This window comes from Petromyzon marinus, unplaced genomic scaffold (genome assembly GCF_048934315.1).
Source record: "Petromyzon marinus isolate PM22_M1 ecotype Great Lakes invasive population unplaced genomic scaffold, UKy_Petmar_22M1.pri1.0 PM_G_Scaffold_223, whole genome shotgun sequence".
Lineage (NCBI taxonomy): Eukaryota > Metazoa > Chordata > Hyperoartia > Petromyzontiformes > Petromyzontidae > Petromyzon > Petromyzon marinus.
The window spans coordinates 26,637-39,786 of NW_027422788.1; the positions used below are offsets into that span (position 1 = coordinate 26,637).

Sequence of the window (13,150 nt, forward strand, 5' to 3'; positions counted from 1 at the left end):
GACTGCAGGTATTGTGGTTATGCAGTAGACATGAATCCTTGTTAAAAAGGTTTCAGTTTTGTTGCCAGAAAAAAGGGGAAAAACCCCTATTGTTACATTTTGGTACTGGCAAAGGAGGTCTAATGAAGTTACAAACGCTTTAATGAGTTATCAAGATTTACTAACCATTTTATAAATTCTCTATGTGCCCTCCACCAACATCGAGACGATAGTTGAATTCGTCCCAAACGCCTCTCAAAGCGAAGTCTTCTCTTCCACTGAAGTCACCGCTTGCCGTGATTCTGTTTTTGAGGTCATCCAGATGAGTCGCTGATGGTAGCACCAAAATCACTCTACGGGTCTTTGACGTATCACCACAAGGACAAGTCGCAGGGTGTGGCCGGTGAATGACTGAGGCTAGGGGATGTTTGTGCGCTGGCAGAAGCATCTAGCGGTTATCATTTTAAACTCTATGCCCCGCCGTTTCAAGTGGTATTGCCCGATGACGTTGGATGTAATTACCAGCGTAACGTCACAGTACTAATCAAACTGTAAATGTTGTGGATTCACTCTTCAACCACCACCGGTGTGGGGCTAAAGTAGTGAACTAATTGTCTTTTTTCAACGTGACGCTTTTTTTTGCTGATTGGCCGTGTCGGGTGGTGGAGGGTTACGACACAGTTATAAATAACACCATCTAACCCAGAAAACCTTTATTGTGGATTATTATGAAGAGTTCGTGGTTTGCAGAGATGTAGCGATTTCAAATCGGGTCAATGTATTTGAAACACCCTGCTCTAAAATCCTGACCCGAACCTTAATAACAATACGATTATATTAAAACATTATAGCAATGCATTGATAAAAATTACATATTTACAGTGGTGGTAAATATTCAACATGCAAAAATAATGTGCGGTGCTTCGAAAAGTATTGCATTTGCATCTTCCGGCATAATTATGAAGACAACCTAGACTGGATCAGCCCATCATCTGTCGGGGGTAGATACAATAGGTAACACACTGTGGAGGAGAAGTCAACAGTGGTTGCCTTTATGTGTTTACTTGCCCCCGCCATAGTAACGTCGAATTTCCACCACGTGGCTCAGAGCTCTTAAACGGGAGATGAGCACCGCCTAAATGCTCACTTTGTAAAAAAAATATTTTTGAGATCAGAACGCATCAGTACAAATACAATATTACAGTAGAGTTCACATTGCAGCAGTACACAGACAAGTCACAATCATTCATTGTTATTATTTTATCCAGGCTAGATTGCAGGATTCAATCCATGCAACCTATCTTGGCCACGGATCAGTAACGAAGGGATGGGGAACCTTACGACTTCGGCTGATTGTTGATCCTTCAACAACAGCCTTGTGCCATTGTAATGTTTTTTATTTAACGTAAAGGCATTTATAATGTTTTTTAACTTTATATTTTGAAAAGTAATGTCCGTTTGTGTTGACCCTGCAACCACAGCCTTCCGATTAATTATTAGACGGTTGGCTATTTTATCATTCGTTATTTTACAATAATTAACTTTACTTCTGAACAATCACTTCGCTGTCTCCTGTAAATCGTTCATTGAATGTTTTTGATCTTTTTATTCTGAATCTGCTCGTGTAAAATCGATGTTTTCATTTTATTAAAAAATTTGAGCGATGCATCAATGCGTTTGTTTTTGTCAATTTCCCCGTGTCTAATCGGCACCAGTGATTCTGTCAAATTCGCTTCAGAACGATGGACCCACAAATCAACTTTGGTTACAGCCTGCTTTGTCGAGTCTTAGAAGATGTGCAGTTTGTGGATTAACGCTCCACGATTAATTGGTGATGTACAGTGGGATGATGTATGAAGAAATATTTCATACTGTGGGAATTGCAGGTTAAACTTCACAGACTGTACCCAGTCTTTGGGGGGTAGGGGAGGGAAAATGTCCTTCCTTGTTATAGTAATAGGTTTTACCCTTTTAATTGGCACAAAAACTGACACCTTTATTCAAGGCATCATGTTTGCAATAACCACAACACAAGCAGTCAAAATGCAAACAAAAGCGACAACTCTGATAATAATATGCACTGTCCTTGAATTTGATTGGGTAAAGCTATTACTATATCTTGTTACTGGCAAAGGAGGTCTCATAATGTAAATCTTTCCTTGTTGTTAAACTCCAACCCTCGCTGTGACCCTGTTGAAGCAACGCTGGATGGCGCCCTATTCCCATTGTAGATCCTGAACTCGCGCTGTGCAGAGTGGTCCTGATGTCTTGTGACTCCCAAAATTAATTGACCCCTAACATATTTGTCATTTGCATGTTAAATGTTGGGTTTTAAATAAAGCCTCCCATTACAATATTAAGCTTTAGAGAATTCAATTAAGAACGCGAGACATTTGGACCACCCTGTATCTGTAGCCTGGAATTCCACGTTGCTGATGGTGGCCAGTTTACATTGGTTGGCTTCTCACAAAGTGATGCTCAATATACACAATAAATATGAAAATAATGGAAGATAAAAACATCTCGCATTCTGAAGGATTTCAGCTCAAAGTTCAGCTTTAAATGTGACCTGTTTTGTTGCCAGAAAAAAATGGGAAAACCTATTCTCATATAAATCAGCTAATGAACTGTCATTCCACTGAATTTGTATCTGAGATATAGACAGGGTTTTCATAATAAATTGATGGTGGATAAAACCAGCAAGTGGCAAATTCCGCAACAGGTTACTTTATAAATTTCTATAAATCTCGGAATGAAATGTGCGTGTGTGTTGCGGTTTTTCTGTTTAATTTTTGTTAAAAAAAAGTTACTTATTAACTTTGTACCCAGTGGTGTTGACAAGAATCAATGATCAAAGTTAATGACACACCCACAAATGAAAAGACGGCTGATAAGTTAAAGAGCCAAGCTCCATACTCTTTGGTTCTATTGGGTAAAGTCACGTAGGTAAAAAAATAAAATAACAAGCCAAGCTCCATTGGAAGTCGACAGTGACCAGTCATTTTATTGTCGAGATACGTTACACAAGTGCGCTACTTGGCGGGCTGCAGGCCAACAGTGGCCGTTGAAGATGAGATCAGATTGCTTCATTGATGTTTTGTTTCATCATTAGACCTCCTTTGCCAGTACCAAAATATAATAACAGGGGTTTTCCTCCTTTTTTTCTGGCAACAAAACTGAAACCTTTTTAACAAGGATTCATGTTACTGCATTAACCACACACAATACCTGCAGTCAAAATGCAAACAAAAAAACATACTCTGATAATATATATGTGGCATTGAAGCCTCGACCCAATTGGTGCTCGACCAGATGACGCCAAAAGGCTCAAAAGAAAGCCGTCCCTTGGTGTGGACCAATCAGTTTCAAGGACAATGCATCATCATATATTATCATAGTATGTTTTATTTTTGCATTGAGACTGCAGGTATTGTGGTTAATGCAGTAACATGAATCCTTGCAAAAAGGTTTCAGTTTTGTTGCCAGAAAAAAGGGGGAAAACCCCAATTATTATTATAGTTGTTTTGTTATTACTGGATTGGAGTCTCTCTCGGAGCCATGCCAGCATCACCACAGTTTAAACACTCGCACACAGATCATACATTCGAGATTTTGCCTCTACGGTGCAGTGTTCTTTAGATGGAAGCTTTCAATTTACGTGTGTACAGAATGTGAAAATTCCAGTAGCTAAATATATATTTGTGTGTGTGTGTAAAGAAGGATGACCATTGTGTGGGTGGAAGGCACCTAGCCCTGAAAGACACTGGTAACTGTCAGTCGATAAGGTATGTTACAATATACAGGAGTACTATCTGTATACTTGATGTATACTGCACGTACAAAACCCCTTTTGGCAATGTGCTGTTTGGATGAGGGCCCTCTCCACGCTGTCTGGGTCATGGACACGATTTTGCAGGATGGTAAAGGCAGAGAGTCATAGACGTGGCAGTTTTAGAAGTGCAGCACAATTTATTTTACTTCGCTGTCATCTGCTGCCCACAAAACTCGTCTTTAATAAGTGTCGTTTGTTTTTTATTAACATAAAATAGTCACGTTCCACAAGGTGCTCCAGATGTCTTGTGACCCCCCCCCCACACACTTAATTATCTTCATACGGTATATATTTTATGTAAGGTTTATTTAGAAACAGAAATTAATACGCAAATGAAACACATTTTCCGGGGTCAGTTAATTGGGGGTTATAAGACATCTGGACCGTCCTGTATAGTACACAACAGAGAGTCTGCTGTATTGTCACGTGGCTAAACTCTTAGTACTGGTCCTGATTTAAGATGGTATATACAGCATGGGGCAGTAAAGACACATTTGAGAAAAGCATACTGTATACAGTAGTGTATTGTTAAAGTTAATTAAAATAACATACAGTATATCTCCATATATATAAAAGGCAAAGTTGTGATTGTGTCAGTTTAACACGTAGCAAGCTTTCGCGACCAATATTATTCATAATAAAGGTTTTTTTTTACCCTCCACCACCCGACACGGCCAATCAGCAAATAAATGAGTGAACTAATTGTCTTTTGTCAACGTGACACTTATTTTTTGCTGATTGGCCGTGTCGGGTGGTGGAGGGTTACGACACAGTTATAAATAACGCGATCTAACCCAGAAAACCTTTATTGTGGATTATTATGAAGAGTTCGTGGTTTGCAGAGATGTAGCGATTTCAAATCTGGTCGACCTATTTGAAACACACTGCTCTAAAATCCTGACCCGAACCTTAATAACAATACGATTGATTAAAACATTATAGCAATGCATTGATTAAAATTACATATTTACAGTGGCGGTAAATATTCAACATGCAAAAATAATGTGCGGTGCTTCGAAAAGTATTGTATTTGCATCTTCTGGCATAATTATGAAGACAACCTAGACTGGATCAGCCCATCATCTGTCGGGGGTAGATACAATGAGTAACACACTGTGGAGAAGTCAACAGTGGGGTTACTTGCCCCCGCCATAGTAACGTCGAATTTCCACCACGTGGCTCAGAGCTCTTAAACGGGAGATGAGCACCGTCTAAATGCTCACTTTGGAAAATTTTTATTTTCGAGATCAGAACGCATCAGTACAAATACAATATTACAGTAGAGCTCACATTACAGCAGTACACAGACAAGTCACAATCATTCATTATTATTATTTTATCCAGGCGAGATTACAGGATTTAATCCATGCAACCTATCTTGGCCACGGATCAGTAACTAAGGGATGGGGAACCTTACGATTTCGGCTGATTGTTGATCCTTCTACAACAGCCTTGTGCCATTGTAATGTTTTTTTTTAATGTAAAGGCATTTATAATGTTTTTTAACTATATATTTTTAAAAGTAATGTCCGTTTGTATTGACCCTGCAACCACATCCTTCCGATTAATTATTAGACGGTTGGCTATTTTATCATTCGTTATTTACGATAATTAACTTTACTTCTGAACAATCACTTTGCTGTCTCCTGTAAATCGTTCATTGAATGTTTTTGATCTTTTTATTCTGAATCTGTTCGTGTAAAATCGATGTTTTCATTTCATTAAAAAATTTGAGCGATGCATCAATGCGTTTGTTCTTGTCAATGTCCCCGTGTCTAATCGGCACCAGTGATTCTGTCAAATTCGCTTCAGTACGATGGACCCACAAATCAATTTTGGTTACAGCCTGCTTTGTCGAGTCTTAGAAGATGTGCAGTTTGTGGATTAACGCTCCACGATTAATTGACGATGTACAGTGGAATGATGTATGAAGAAATATTTCATACTGTAGGAATTGCAGGTTTAACTTCACAGACTGTATCCAGTCTTTGGGGGGTAGGGGAGGGCAAATGTCTTTCCTTGTTATAGTAATAGGTTTTACCCTTTTAACTGGCACAAAAACTGACACCTTTATTCAAGGCATCATGTTTGCAATAACCACAACATAAGCAGTCAAAATGCAAACAAAAGCGACAACTCTCATAAAAATATGCACTGTCCTTGAATTTGATTGGGTAAAACCTATTACTATATCTTGTTACTGACAAAGGAGGTCTCATAATGTAAATCTTTCCTTCTTGTTAAACTCCAACCCTCGCTGCGACCCTATTGAAGCAACGCTGGGTGGCACCCTATTCCCATTGTAGATCCTGAACTCGTGCTGTGCAGAGTGGTCCTGATGTCTTGTGACTCCCAAAATTAATTGACCCCGAACATATTTGCATATTAAATGTTGCGTTTTAAATAAAGCCTCCTATTACAATATTAAGCTTTAGAGGAGACATGAGACATTTGGACCACCCTGTATCTGTAGCCTGGAATTCCACGTTGCTGATGGTGGCCAGTTTACATTTTTTGGCTTCTCACAAAGTGATGCTCAATATACACAATAAGTATGAAAATAATGGAAGATAAAAACATCTCACATTCTGAAGGATTTCAGCTCAAAGTTCAGCTTTAAATGTGACCTGTTTTGTTGCCAGAAAAAATGGGAAAACCTATTTTCATATTAATCAGCCAATGAACTGTCATTACACTGAATTTGTATCTGAGATATAGACAGGGTTCTCATAATAAATTGATGGTGGATAAAACCAGCAAGTGGCAAATTCTGCAACAGGTTACTTTATACATTTCTATAGATCTCGGAATGAAATGTGCGTGTGTGTTGCGGTTTTTTCTGTTTAATTTTTGTTTAAAAAAATTGTTACTTATTAACTTTGTACCCAGTGGTGTTGACAAGAATCAATTATCAAAGTTAATGACACACCCACAAATGAAAAGACGGCTGATAAGTTAAAGAGCCAAGCTCCATTGGAAGTGGACAGTGACCAGTCATTTTATTGTTGAGATACGTTACACAAGTGCGTTACTTGGCGGGCTGCAGGCCAACAGTAGCCGTTCAAGATGAGATCAGATTGCTTCATTGATGTTTTGTTCATCATTAGACCTCCTTTGCCAGTACCAAAATATAATAATAGGGTTTTTCCTCTTTTTTTCTGGCAACAAAACTGAAGCCTTTTTAGCAAGGATTCATGTCTGCATTAACCACAATACCTGCAGTCAAAATGCAAACGAAAAAACATACTATGATAATAAATATGTGGCATTGAAGCCTCGACCCAATTGGTGCTCGACCAGATGACGCCAAAAGGCTCAAAAGAAAGCCGTCCCTTGGTGTGGACCAATCAGTTTCAAGGACAATGCATCATCATATATTATCATAGTATGTTTTATTTTTGCATTTTGACTGCAGGTATTGTGGTTAATGCAGTAGACATAAATCCTTGTTCTATGGGAGCCTTTAACATTGAAGTCTATGGGAGCCTTTAGCATTGAAGTCTATGGGAGCCTTTAACATTGAAGTCTATGGGAGCCTTTAATATTGAGGTCTATGGGAGCCTTCAACATTGAAGTCTATGGGAGCCTTTAACAGTGAAGTCTATGGGAGCCTTTAACATTGAAGTCTATGGGTGCCTTTAACATTGAAGTCTGTGGGAGCCTTTAACATTGAAGTCTGTGGGAGCCTTTAACATTGAAGTCTATGGGAGCCTTTAACATTGAAGTCTATGGAAGCCTGTAACATTGACGTCTATGGGAACCTTTAACATTGAAGTCTATGGGAGCCTTTAATATTGAAGTCTATTTGAGCCTGTAACATTGAAGTCTGTGGGAGCCTTTAACATTGAAGTCTATGGGAGCCTTTAACATTGAAGTCTGTGGGAGCCTTTAACATTGAAGTCTATGGGAGCCTTTAACATTGAAGTCTATGGGAGCCTTTAACATTGAAGTCTATGGGAGCCTTTAACACTGAAGTCTATGGGAGCCTTTAACATTGAAGTCTATGGGAGCCTTTAACATTGAAGTCTATGGGAGCCTTTAACATTGAAGTCTATGGGAGCCTTTAACATTGAAGTCTATGGGAGCCTTTAACATTGAAGTCTATTGGAGTCTTTAACATTGAAGTCTATGGGAGTCTTCAACATTGAAGTCTATGGGAGCCTTTAATATTGAAGACTATGGGAGCCTTTAACATTGAAGTCTATGGGAGCCTTTAACATTGAAGTCTATGGGAGCCTTTAACATTGAAGTCTATGGGAGCCTTTAACATTGAAGTCTATGGGAGTGTTCTATGTTGAACTTCTTTCGCTCCGTACGTGGCCAGCCATGCAAACCCACTGGCGGCATTCACAAAACAGACCCAGCTCCCGTACCTCTGATTAGCACGGTTGGCCACGTAGGGTGCGAAAGAAGTTCAGGGCACGTACAGCCCTCGCGACAGGGAGCTTCGAGGCGCGTCGTCAGGGCCGTCATTTGCGACATGGCCGGATAGCTTCTGAAAAACAGCTGCACGGCTCGGTGGGCATCAGGCGGTGAAATAAACAAAAAGAGTCTCCAGTGAGCGGAGAGCGAGAGGAGAGGCGGAGAGGCACGGACGCTCAGGCGCGGCGTTCGGTCTCACCACAGGATGGTGGCGGGCGGCCACACCAACACCGAGCACTCCATGTACACCGCCTCTCCCTCTCTCGCTCTGTACATCCTGTCTGGCTCCGACAGCATCTGCAGGGCGCTGGCTATGTGAGGCTGTCGTCGGGGGGCTGCCGCGTCCCCCCCTACGAGTCGTGGAGGGGGGGGGGGTCATAGAAGGCGATTCGCACAAAGTGGGTTTTTTAAAAATATAAAAAAATCGATTTTCAGAACCCTCTCTCTCTCCCTCTCGCCTGCAAGGTTCTGCGGCTCGCAGTGGTTGTTTCTCGCGTTGGCCTCTCGTCACCGTGGCGGTCACGTGGATTTCTCCCTCCGGGTCCTTCCGGGCGTCTCTCCCCCCGCGCCGCACTCAGAATCGACGTCGCGCGTTTCAAAGCGTTTGGGCCGCAAAACAAAAAAATGTCCGCGCCCGCTGACGACGGCGACGGCCCGGTCGCCGGTGAAAAAGCGCCACGTAGCTCGGTGGGGCCCTTACCTGCCGGTCAAACACAAAAACAAAGTTTTTCGCAGTTTTAGTTTTCCTAACGAGGGGACGCCGGCCCGGCCCCCGGGGGTCGACGTGGGGGGGGTCACGCTGGGGTCGCGGGTCGTGAGCGACAACTCCGTTGTTGTCCGCCCGGCGGTGGGAGTGAGCTCACCGCGGTGCTTCCCGTCTAGGCGGGTGGCACGTGGTGGGGTGAAGTGTGGGACACTTCAAGAGGTTTGGCTGGCGTGGCGGAGGAGTGGGGTCCAACGTGCCCTGCCTAGAGGGGAGCTCCCTACAGCGCTCTGTGCAGTGAAGGACCTCCTCCTTATCCTCCTCCCCCTCCTCCTCCTCGTCCTCCTCATCCTCCTCCTCATCCTCCCCCTCATCCTCCTCCCCCTCCTCCTCCTCCTCCCCCTCCTCCCCCTCCTCCTCATCCTCCTCCCCCTCCTCCCCCTCCTCCTCATCCTCCTCATCCTCCTCCCCCTCCTCCTCCTCATCCTCCTCCCCCTCCTCCTCCTCCTCCTCCCCTTCCTCCTCCCCCTCCTCATCCTCCTCCTCCCTCCTCCTCCTATTCCTCCTTCCGCCAACAGGGGCACGAGCAAGTACTTGCAGTGCTGCACCTTAACAAACTGCGTACTCAACTGGGCCCTGTACATGTGTATGTGTGTGTGTGATGTCGCAACCGTGCACCTTTCCGTCGTGTGTCCGGAGGTTGCTGCTTTGCTGCATACACCTGATGTGAGCTTCTTTGGTACCGTACGTGGCCAGAGATGATAACCGCAGCTGTGGGCGAAAATACAGCAGAGTGTTAGTAGGGTCTCTGTGTGAGTAGTGTGTGGGTCTCTGTGTGAGTAGTGTGTGGGTCTCTGTGTGAGTAGTGTGTGTGTCTCTCTGTGAGTAGTGTGTGGGTCTCTGTGTGAGTAGTGTGTGGGTCTCTGTGTGAGTAGTGTGTGTGTCTCTCTGTGAGTAGTGTGTGGGTCTCTGTGTGAGTAGTCTGTGGGTCTCTGTGTGAGTAGTGTGTGGGTCTCTGTGTGAGTAGTCTGTGGGTCTCTGTGTGTGAGTAGTGTGTGGGTCTCTGAGTGAGTAGTGTGTGGGTCTCTGTGTGAGAAGTCTGTGGGTCTCTGTGTGTGAGTAGTGTGTGTAGTGTGTGTGTCACACAGATACCTACAAGTGTTTCGAGTACTCGGCCCCGCTTGAACGTCGAAGTGCTTCGTTGAAGCCATCATTTGCAAGAGCCGGAGCGCTTCTGAAAAAAAAAAGCGCCACGAAGCTCAGTGGGCATTGCCTGGTGAAGTCAAAAGAGTCGAGTTTAGTCGATGGCCTTTAGTGGGAGTAGCGTTGAGAGGGGGCATCGTCTCAAGTGTGGTAGCGGCGCTGTTTGCTACTCACGGTCAAGGGGCAGGGCGAAGGGGTTGTGACGACGGTCGCCCAGCACAACGACCAGCAAGGCCACTAAACGGGTGGTGGTGGAGAAAGTCTCCATTGGGGGGAGGTGGCAGATGGTCGGCCTGGCGGCTTCCTTCACTTGGCTAGGAGGGGTGAAGGGGAGGGAGTAGGAGGAGCAGTGGGAATGATATTTATTTAGACTGCAAGAGGAGGAATCCAAAGCGCTACGAAGCTCTTTTTGTCACAGATGTCCAGCTGTGGCACTGGGTCAGAACATGACAACAAACACAAAACAAAAACACGGCGTGAGTGCAGAGTTACAGGAAGAGTAAAACAAATCACTTTAAAAATATATATACTAATAAAACTAACCAATGTTTAATGTTGCCACGGGAAGCACACCACCGTGCTACATAGCTCTTTTTTAAGAAGAGACCTTGGCCCATAAATGGTGGGCTGATATCAAGTGGACATTCAGGGCAAAATACTCTAAACGCGTGGCGTTTCGGAATGCGGAGGGGGAAAAACCGGAGGACTCTGGGAGAAAAATCCACGCGGCCGCGGGGAGCGAGAAACGTCAACCCCAAAGAAAGAGCAGGGAGTGTCAGGGTCGGTATCAAACCCCACGACCTCCTGTACACCAGGTGACAACCATGCCGGGTTAAAGACCTCCTCCTTCACAAGGGACAATTGGATGCATGCCTAAGGCTCCCTCGCTGATGGACACGTTCCTCCTGTGTTGAGCAAAATGTTTAGGTTCTCATCGTTTCGCAGAGGCTGCATTTTTTGCCACCGCAGAAAACGAACGTTGGGGGAAACGCCTCCTCGCATCGGACTCTTTCTTTTTTTGCTAAAGTCACGTAGGTAAAAAAAATCTATAAAATAAATAAATGAAAAAAACAACTCAATTAAAATCACGTTTCGGAGGCAGCAGCACAAGCTTCCGTCTTGAGGTGGAAACCGTCACGGCAAAATTGCTGCATCAGGTGAAGAGAACTCTAAGACACCCGAGATTGTATACAGGTTAAGGGGGGGGGGGAGAGACAAGAAGGGCCGTGGGGGGGGGCTAAGTTAAGCCACCTTCTGTTATGCTGCAGGGGGTTGGGGACGGAGAGATGGCCGTGTGCAGGTTGAAGAGCGTTACACACGTGAACCAGAGGCAGAAGGCAGTAGTTAAGCTGACAAACTGGTTGCCTTGCGGAGCATACTGCTGTAAACTATAAGGCTGCTAAAGTTTAACTTGGGTTTAACTTTATTTTTTTTACCAGCGCGACTTTACCGAAAAAAAGCTAAAGACTATGAATCCTTGCACATCACGAAAGCTTCAAATCTAGCGCCTCACATCGTGTTAGTTTGGCACCGATGTTCGTGCTGATGTTTTAAACTAGATCAATAAAACAACATTGATTACAGCCCCAGCTCAGGTTATTTTCCCATCAATGAAACAGCCCCTGGAGTGAGAGCACCTTCCAGGATATAAACCAACACTGCCGCACGTCTGTCCAAGAGCTGTGTAAAAAAACAATTGAGTTGAAAAAAATGTCAAGCCGACAGGGAAAGGGGCTCCTGGCAAGTGTGACCACCAGCCAGGTCGATGTATTGGTAATGAGAATGTGCAATTGTTTTTGTCCTTGGAAACACGAACTATGAATAAAACGAGATATTCTTAGCTATTTCGGTAAAGTCACGTTGAAGGGAAACAATAAAATAATAAAATATATATAAAACAATAAAATTTCTCACGACGTTTCGACCATAACACAAACGGTCGTCATCAGGTCGAAACGTCGTGAGAATTTTAATTATTTTATATATATTTTATTATTTTATTGTTTCCCTTCAACGTGACTTTACCGAAAGAGCTAAGAATATGAATGACTGCAGTCACGAAAGCTTCAAATCAAAATTTAAAACGAGATACTCACAGAGTTTACGCTTCTGAATGTGCCCTTGTTCAAGCGGTTCACTCGGCCTAAGAGGCAGACGCATGGTAAATTATTGGGCGGCACTTTGTAAGCTCCTAAGGTAGACAAAGTGAGCTTGAACACGACGCGCTCGAGTGAAGTCTTTGAGCGACGCATCACCACGTTGACACGCGTGCATCGCAAACAATTAAAGTTTAAAACACGCAGCAAAGATTCGTTACAAAAAGCCGAGCGGCAGCCTTCACGCATCCTTTGGAAGCTTGCTAACCCACAACATAACCTAGAGACCATCTTCCAGGTCTCCATGGAGACCATCGCATGACAGCAGCATCTGTAGCCGGCCAAAGTGCCGCCTCGGCCGGCTGGGCAATCTAGCCGAGACCGGTGACACTCCCGGAATAGGCCTCAACGCGGCACTCACCAGCGCAACGCTGCGTAGGTGCTGGGGAGGGGGTCTTGAGCTATATCCTCCTTCGTGGTGAGGTTACAAACAAAACAATGTCCTCGTGTTGTCGTGGTGGAGGAGGAGATTCGACGTTCCGTGCCTCGAATCACGGGCAGGCGACTCGGCGGGGCTGTTATCACGTGAGGCCTTAGCAGGGCGCTTTTATAAATCGTAGTGTGGATAGGCGAACACGCAGTGCGAGCGAGGCTCAGATTCTGTAGAATTGATAAACACTGCCCATAGACTCAGCACTGCCCATAGACTCAACACTGCCCATAGACTCAGCACTGCCCATAGACTCAGCACTGCCCATAGACTCAACACTGCCCATAGACTCAACACTGCCCATATACTCAACACTGCACCATAGACTCAACACTGCCCATAGACTCAACACTGCCCATAGACTCAGCACTGCCCATAGACTCAACACTCCCCATAGACTCAACACTGCACCATAGACTCAACAC

At 44.1% G+C, this 13,150-nt stretch overlaps 1 long non-coding RNA gene across 3 annotated transcripts; it reads right to left on the minus strand.

The window, feature by feature from the left end:
- Positions 1-8,035: 8,035 nt before the first annotated feature.
- LOC142913085 (uncharacterized) lies at positions 8,036-12,869 on the minus strand. Of its 3 annotated transcripts, none has more exons than XR_012934474.1 (6): positions 12,657-12,869; positions 12,236-12,282; positions 10,314-10,453; positions 10,093-10,170; positions 9,615-9,707; positions 8,036-8,583 (listed from the first exon to the last, which is right to left on the minus strand). It is a non-coding gene; the product is annotated as an uncharacterized LOC142913085 (long non-coding RNA). The 3 variants fall into 3 exon arrangements; XR_012934473.1 differs by lacking the exon at positions 8,036-8,583 and adding an exon at positions 8,593-8,933; XR_012934475.1 differs by lacking the exons at positions 8,036-8,583; positions 12,236-12,282 and adding an exon at positions 8,593-8,933.
- Positions 12,870-13,150: the final 281 nt, after the last annotated feature.